Here is an 8,081-nt window from a genome sequence, read left to right as displayed (position 1 = left end):
GGTTTAAAGTAAGCCTGTAACATACCTTCAAAACACCTTCCTAACTCATACATGCAAATTACTTCTCCATGTAAAGGTCTCATCACTCTAACCTCTAAGTTACCCTGCTCCAGAAATTACTACTCCAAGGCTTACTGTGGTCCAAAGAGGAGAAAAAAAAAAAAAAAGTAACCAGAACCAATAGCTAGATACATTTTTAAAAAGATAGCACAGCAAAAGGGAATGCAATTCTACAAGTGCAAGCCCTCAAGAAGCCGCATGTTATATGATAAACCCCTCTTTAGAAAGGTATCATTTCTATCACTGATACCACCGGCTAAATTAAATTATATAGCATGCCACCTTCAAGTAACAATTGAGGCAATAGAATAAATGCAGAGGCATCACAATGAATCCCACTTGATACCACTATACAGACCAACACTTTTCTACAAATTCTTTGTCTGACTGCCAGTTAAATACAGTTTTAACTTCATAGCTTAACAATTAAGGGTCATACAATGAAGTCAATACATATACCTGGCATTTCAGTCTAAGCCGTTCCATGTACATAGCTGAAATCAGTTACAAAGTATGGTCTAACAAATGCTAGGGGAAATTTTTTAAAGTAGTTTTTACAAGTATTAAACTTATCTTGCACACTGAAGTCATCATGCATAAAGGGCAAAGTCAGAGCTTTTATATTTGAGTTTATTCTTCATTTAACTTTTAAAACACTACTATAGTTGAATATTAAAACAAACAATAGAAAGTAGTGAGCATATTATGATTATAGTCCTTCACTCAATCACTACTGCAAATAAAATGCTAGCAGTGAGTGTTATTCTCTGGCCCCATTAGGAGATCTGACACTGAACCACCCGGAGGATGACGTTCATCATCCTCATATGCTTCTCCATTGTAATGGCGCCATCTTTCCTGATTTGGATCAAAGTCCACTAGTTCTACCTGGTCCACTTCATCAGTCTCTTCTACTTCCTTCCTCTCAGGTAGGAGTTTTTCCAGCAAAGAGAGTTTATCAGGAGAGAGAAAGCCATTCTCAGGAAAGTTTACCTTAAATTCAATGATTAGGAGACCCTTTTCATATGGACTACCATAAATCAGCATGCCTTCATTTAGCACACACTTGATATCTCCATGCTTGACAATCTGACCTGGATGAGAAGTGATGACTATAGTTCGGTTGTCAAGAGTAGATATTGGCTTTTGGAAGCCACACAATGCCTCAACCAGCTGTATGTCCCTACACATGAAAAGGTCTTCTCCTCATCAAGTAAAAACAGCATGGTCCTTCTAATCTAAAACAATGATAATATCTCCTGGCTCCAGTCCTGGTTCTTGGTCTCCTTCACCATGGAATGTTATCTTCTGGCCATCTTTCATGCCTTTGTCAATATGAACTTCTAGAATTTTCTTCTCTCAAACTATCTTCCTTCCATTGCAGCTTTTACGTCTATCTTTAGGACTGATCCGCTCCCCATGGCCCTGGCACTCCATGCAGACAGACTGAATTTGCTGAACCATTCCAGGTCCTATTTGATGAATTCTTATTTGCATTCCAGTACCTCGGCTGTTGGGACAGCACTACTGCTCCTTTCTTACCACCTCAGCCTTCACATTTGTCACAAATCACATTCTTTTGCAGAGCTAGTTTTCTTGTTGCACCATTATATAAATCTTCTAAGGTTACTGTGAGTTGATGCACAACATTTTTACCTCTCCTTTCTCTCTGCATCCTGCCTCTTCCTCCAAAAAACATATCAAAGAGGTCCATGGAGGAGCCAAAACCACCACCTGCTCCACCTTCTTTAATTGCCTGCTCTCCTCCTTTGCCATATAATTCCCTTTTCTTTGCAACTGAGAGCACTTCAAAAGCTTGAGAAATCTGTTTAAACTTCTTCATTTGGATTCCTGTCAGGGTGGTACTTCAAGGCCAGTTTCCTGTAAGCCTTTTTCAATTTTTCTTGGGTGATATTGGGTTTGACCCCCAAAACATCATAATAAGTGGTTTCTTTCAGTATTTCCTACAGCCGATGAGCGGGCTGATGCCTGTGTAGGGGAGCGTGAAGGAGCGCGTTGCGCAGCTCGGACAGCTGCTGCTCCTCCGCCTTTTCATCAAGCGTTCTGGAAAGTTCCCGGTCTCAATATTCTTATATGTAAAATTTAAATAATAATACCTACCTTGCAGGATTATTTTGAAGATCAGCAATATCATATTGTGCATATAACATAATAGCACATAGTAAGTATTCAGCAAATGATGTTTGTTATGTAGATAAAATTCTTCCCCACACTAAGTCATCTGAGCGATGATTACAGAACTTTTTTACCTTTGATTTAAAATTTCACAGGTATATTGGACATGAAATGAAAAAGTGCTAAATTCAATTTTGATGGTTCCTATCTGGTGTTATTCATCCAAAGTCTATAATCATTCACGAAATTTTTCACATTAGTAAGGAAATATCATTCCTTTCCCCATCTAGGATTGTTGTGGAAAACATTTTCCTTTTATGATAAAATATTCAACATTATTCACCTAAAACATTTTCTGGTCAGTACCTTGACTTGTGAATTGAATTGTAATAAAAGAAATTGTCAACATGTGTCCAACTCTAGATAAAGGTGAAAATTTGTGGTGACTGATTGACATTTACCTGTGTGTCTTAATGCTTTACGAGTAATAGTCTCCTCACTTTATGGAGTCGGTCCCTTATTTAAAGTGACAGCTTATGAATAACAAGAATTTTCAAGAGCAACCTTACACAAAGTAATTTTTGTCTCATTTTCTTTTGTAATAAATGGCTACTGTAGGTCGTCATAGTTTCACTTTCTGTACTTTTTGTTACAGACATAAATGTAAAAATTAAAGAACCCTACTGACACTATTTTAAATTCTTATTTCTACCCTCCACTGTTCATCAGTGGTTCAATATAGAATCCTAGCTATCTTAATCGTAGCCTTTAGCAGAAATTATTTCAACATCAAGCAATCTTTTATTCTGGGAAGTATTTCCTTAGACTACTTCTAAGGTCCCACAGTGTACAATATTTGAATATTGTGGAGCCCACATTTAAATTCCCAACAGGGTTTTAATTAGGGCTTGAACAAAGCTAATGCACTTATTTTTTCTTCCACTCTTAATGAAGCAAACTCACATCAAGAACATACACAGTTTATAAACTGCATTGATTTCTCAAATATTTTCTCCTGTACTTTTCTTTTTTTAATGTAAGGGTTTTTTTCAATTTACTTATTTATTTATTTATTTATCTATCTATTTATTTATTTATTTATTTGGCTGCGTTGGGTCTTCATTGTTGCACGTGGGTTTTCTCTAGTTGTGGTGAGCAGGGGCTACTCTTTGTTGCAGTGCGCGGGCTTCTCATTGCGGTGGCTTCTCTTGTTGTGGAGCACGGGCTCTAGGTGCATGGGCTTCAGTAGCTGTGGCACGTGGGCTCAGTAGTTGTGGCTCATGGGCTTAGTTGCTCCACGGCATGTGGGATCTTCCTGGACCAGGTCTCGAACTCGTGTCCCCTGCATTGGCAGGCAGATTCTTAACCACTGTGCCACCAGGGAAGTCCTCTCTCCTGTACTTTTCTATGGCTAAAGTTTATCCATCTATCTTATATTTGTGGTATTTCATTTTTTTACTTCTTTATACTCCAGGAAAGACAGATAAATATTTTGGGAAGAAATTATCTGGTGCATGTGTATGTGGGTGTTCATTTTTCAGTATGAGAATAAATAATCAAAACATGCTATTTAAATTTATGTGTTCTGCTTTCTTGAAGACCCCAATGCCCTATAACTGATTGCCTGTAAATATTTCATAAGCAAAGGGGACAATACAAAAAAAAATACTAAGGTTAAAGATTCTCTTTCAGAATATTATACTAATTTCAATCACATATACTTCATCAAATTTTAAATGAATTCCCAGTCTCTGTACCTGTCCCAGACTTTCCTGTCTCTGTGACTTCGTTCACTCCTCCCCAGCTGCCTAAAATGCCAATCACTTTCTCTTTATACTCCATTCCTCCGAAAATGCTATATATTTGTTGGCATATGCTGTGGTATCTGTTTGAAGATATGAATTTGGCTACAGAAGAGTAAGATGATCATGGGCTCATTGAAACATAAACATGAAAGGAGGCATAGCTAACAGGTAAATGAATGGAAGGAGACAAGGCAAATATAGACATGTCTCAAAATCATGTTGGACTGATTGGAAAAGCTGGAAATGAAGTTCCAAAAAAGAAACCAATACCATAATGTTCCATGTAGGAAAGTGATTTTAGAAAAAAATCTGGACTTAAAGGAAACACTAGGTCATGAAGAGGAAAAAAAGGATTGAAGGTTAATCCAAAAGCAAAAGTTTAATGTAAACACCTAGATGACACTTTAGTTGCCAGCAACAGTAAAGGTAGGCAGTTATTTTTATTATTTTTGTTTTGTTTTGTTTTTTGCAGTACGCGGGCCTCTCACTGTTGTGGCCTCTCCCGTTTCGGAGCACAGGCTCCGGACACGCAGGCTCAGCGGCCATGGCTCACGGGCCTAGCCGCTCCGTGGCCTGTGGGATCTTCCTGGACCGGGACACGAACCCGTGTCCCCTGCATCGGCAGGCGGATTCTTAACCACTGCGCCACCAGGGAAGCCCTTATTTTTAGATATCATAAAGGGTAACAGAGGGTTAATGCTGCCAAGCATCATTGAATTTTGATGTTATATAACCCTGAGAGCATTTACTTAACATTGATGGAAAATGTTCCATAATGAAATGAAACATAATATCCAGTCTAAAGCCAAACAAAAATTAGAAGTAAATCAGACAGATACCAGATGATAAGATAAATGCTGATACACATATCCGAATCTATTCAGTACTGATTGGGTGTAACAATATAGGAATCACTATTGCCTTATGAGTGAATACTAGAAATGTTAACCCGAGGACAGCAAAGTTACTGTCTTTAGTAACTTACTAAACATCTCATGACATTGCAGATCCCTTGGCTTCTGGATCTGCTCAGTCAGGGCTCAATACCTGTGAAATGATGGAAAGGTTATCTGACTTAACCTCCGTTTCCCTACAATTACAAATTACTTTGCAAAAGTGCTTTCTAAATTGAAACAATGTAATCCAGTATTATAGAACAGTATGCTGTATATAGAATCCAAAGCTTAACAACTATTTTGAGTGAAGAAGAAATCATACTTCATAAAGAAATTGATTTCACTCAGATAACATTAATCAAGAAACAAAATCTCATTAACTTTGCAAGTTGTTTAACCTAGATGAAATTCACTTTTAGATAGAGTTTAAGATAAAGTTTATGGGGTTAGATAGGGTTAATGGTCTTTATGGAAGAGTTAATAGTACCTGGCTTTAAGGGCTTTAAGGGCTTTATATAAGATGAGATGAATAATATTTCTGACTCAGAGAAAGGCCCAGAGAAGATGCTCAAGAAATGTCACTTTCTTAACATACTGCCTGCCCTTCATATGTGTAAAAAGGCCCATATGTCCTACAATCTGCCAAATAACCTTATATCCTTTTATTCAAATCATTTTAAAGTAGGTTCTTAATATATTGAACCACTGCATTTGACTTCTGTACATTGTAGCCACTGGGTATAGAGTTTCTGACTATCCCTTTCTTGGGATTTGCTTTTTACCCCTGGTTGTTATAAATGGCATGCCAAATTGCTCTACATGCTAGATCCAAAATTCAAAGAAGGAAAGACATTTAGTTCCTAGTCAGAGAAATTTGATATGCTCTTCCAGGTTTGATGACCACCATAATTAATGCCTTCATACATTTAAGCATTTCTATTTAAAATGGATACAATACATTCATTGAAGTGGGAGAAAGTATATTTTTTCTTTATATCACTTACATGGTACTTAATGAAGATACATTAACCTGGAAAACATGAACCCTAGAACTTTTCTCAGGAAGACTGTCCATGAGGCCCTTGTTGCAAAATCCAGTGGAGCCCTTTAGTTGTTTTTAGGTAGTATTTTGTTTTGTTTTGTTTTTAACTTTTCTCCAGCATTCGATGGTGTAGCCTTCTCAGAGTTCAGTTAAAGGCAGTGGTTCTCAGTGTGTGGTCTGAGCACCCCTGGGGTTCCGAGACCCATTCTGAGCATCTGCAAAATCAAAACTATTTTCACAATATTATGAAGGCATTTTTGGCACTTTTCACTGTGTTCATATTTGTATTGATTGTGTAAAATCAATGTTGGTAGAACCATTGGCACCTTATCACCAACCAACGCAGAGGCCCCAAACTGTACCACAGTTTTTCACTACAACATACAGTTAATACAAAATAAAGTCATTTCACTGAGTAATGCCCTTCGTGAAATAGTAAGAAATATTAATTTTATTAAATCCCAACTCTAGAGCACATGCGATTTTAACATTCTATATGACAAAATAGAAAGCGCATATTAAGCAATTTGGTATCCTTTCCTGGATACCAAAGGAAAACTCTTGAGCAATTGAATTGTAAGCTTCTGGATTAGCTGCTTTGTTCATGGAACACAATTTTTACTTGAAAAAACAACTAACACGTAGACCATGGTGATTTGGATTTGAGTATTTGTCAGACATTTTGTTGAAAACAAATGTAGTGAACCTGTTTCTTCAATGAAGACAACTGACAGCATGTTTTGCCAATGATAAAATTTGAGCTTTCAAGAGAAAATTAGAATATTGGAAAACTTGTATCTGCCACCATGCACTTGACAGCTTCCCAATACTCTTCTGATAAGAACAGCAGTGATATTGATAACCATAATTTTTAAATATTATATATCAAAATATGTCAACAGTTGAAAGATCTACATAACTAGTAAGCTAGTATTTTCCAAATGACCTACAAGAGATGATACAAAATGATGCAAAGTTAAGGATTCTTTTAAAGTTCAAGATAGACCAAGGAATTTTAATGTAATACAGTACAAGAATTTATTTGATATGGTTTTAGATGTCACATTGTAACTAACCTTCAGGAAACTATCACCAGTCAAGTTCTGGTGTAATATCAAAGAAGAATATTTACAATTATCGTAAAAAGCTATGAAAATACTCAACTCTTCTTCAGCAAAATATCTATGTGTGGCCAGGTTTTCTTCATATACCTGAACTCAAACAACATATTGCAGCAGAATAAATGCAAAAGCAGATACGAGAATTCATCTGCCTTATATTATTAATCTGTATGTTAAAGAGATTTGTATAAAACAATTTGATTCATCTCACTAAATATTTTTGAAAATATAGTTATTTTCACAAAAATCATGTATTTTATTAACATTAAATGAATCTATTATTGTTGTTGTTAGATAATTGATAAATGTTTTCAACTTTCTCAATGTTACATCTAATATAATACACATCAATAGCTGTAGTCTACAAATTCTTTGGGGTCCTCAAAGATTTTTAAGTATGAAGGAATCCTGAGACCAATACTTTTGAGCACTACTAAATTGAAGCTCTAAAATGTGCTCTATAAAAGGAGTCTTTAACTTCTGTGGTTATATGACATCATTCTCATGGATTTTTTCCTACTTCTCTGGAGCTCCTTATTAGTCTCCTGTTCAGGTATTTCTCTTTATTTGCTCTTTCCTTTCATGCTAGGGGACCCCATGTTTCTTTCATTGGTTCAATTTTGTCTCGCTCCATATTCCCCTGGATGTTTTCCAGGCTCTTTGAATGTGTTAATCACTCCCAAATCTACATCACCAGGCCAGAATCCAGTATTCTAATGTTCTTGTCCTATATCTAAATGTCTACTGGATATTTCCATTTTGGGTCCCACAAATGTACCAGATTCCACAGCTCTAGCAATGAGCTCATCAAATCTTTAGTTCAGAACTCTGATGGTTTCCCTTTCCGTGAATGGTATCACTATTCATCCAATCATTTAACAAATAGGATCAGGGGGAGGTCACCCTAGACTGTAGCCTATCCCATAATCATCCTATTCAGTCACCATACCCATGTCCTACAGATATTACCACCTGAATATCTCTTTAATCAGTATTTTTCTTTCCTCTGCTGTCATAATCT

The 8,081-nt window shown here is 36.5% G+C and overlaps 1 pseudogene; it reads right to left on the bottom strand.

The window, feature by feature from the left end:
* Positions 1-783: 783 nt before the first annotated feature.
* On the bottom strand, positions 784-1,869 carry LOC102991955 (dnaJ homolog subfamily A member 1-like; annotated as a pseudogene).
* Between the last annotated feature and the right edge of the window lie 6,212 nt (positions 1,870-8,081).

Source organism: Physeter macrocephalus, chromosome 15, assembly GCF_002837175.3.
Source record: "Physeter macrocephalus isolate SW-GA chromosome 15, ASM283717v5, whole genome shotgun sequence".
Lineage (NCBI taxonomy): Eukaryota > Metazoa > Chordata > Mammalia > Artiodactyla > Physeteridae > Physeter > Physeter macrocephalus.
Note: the sequence above shows the minus strand (reverse complement) of the source record. Positions and strands in the feature narration are given on the sequence as shown.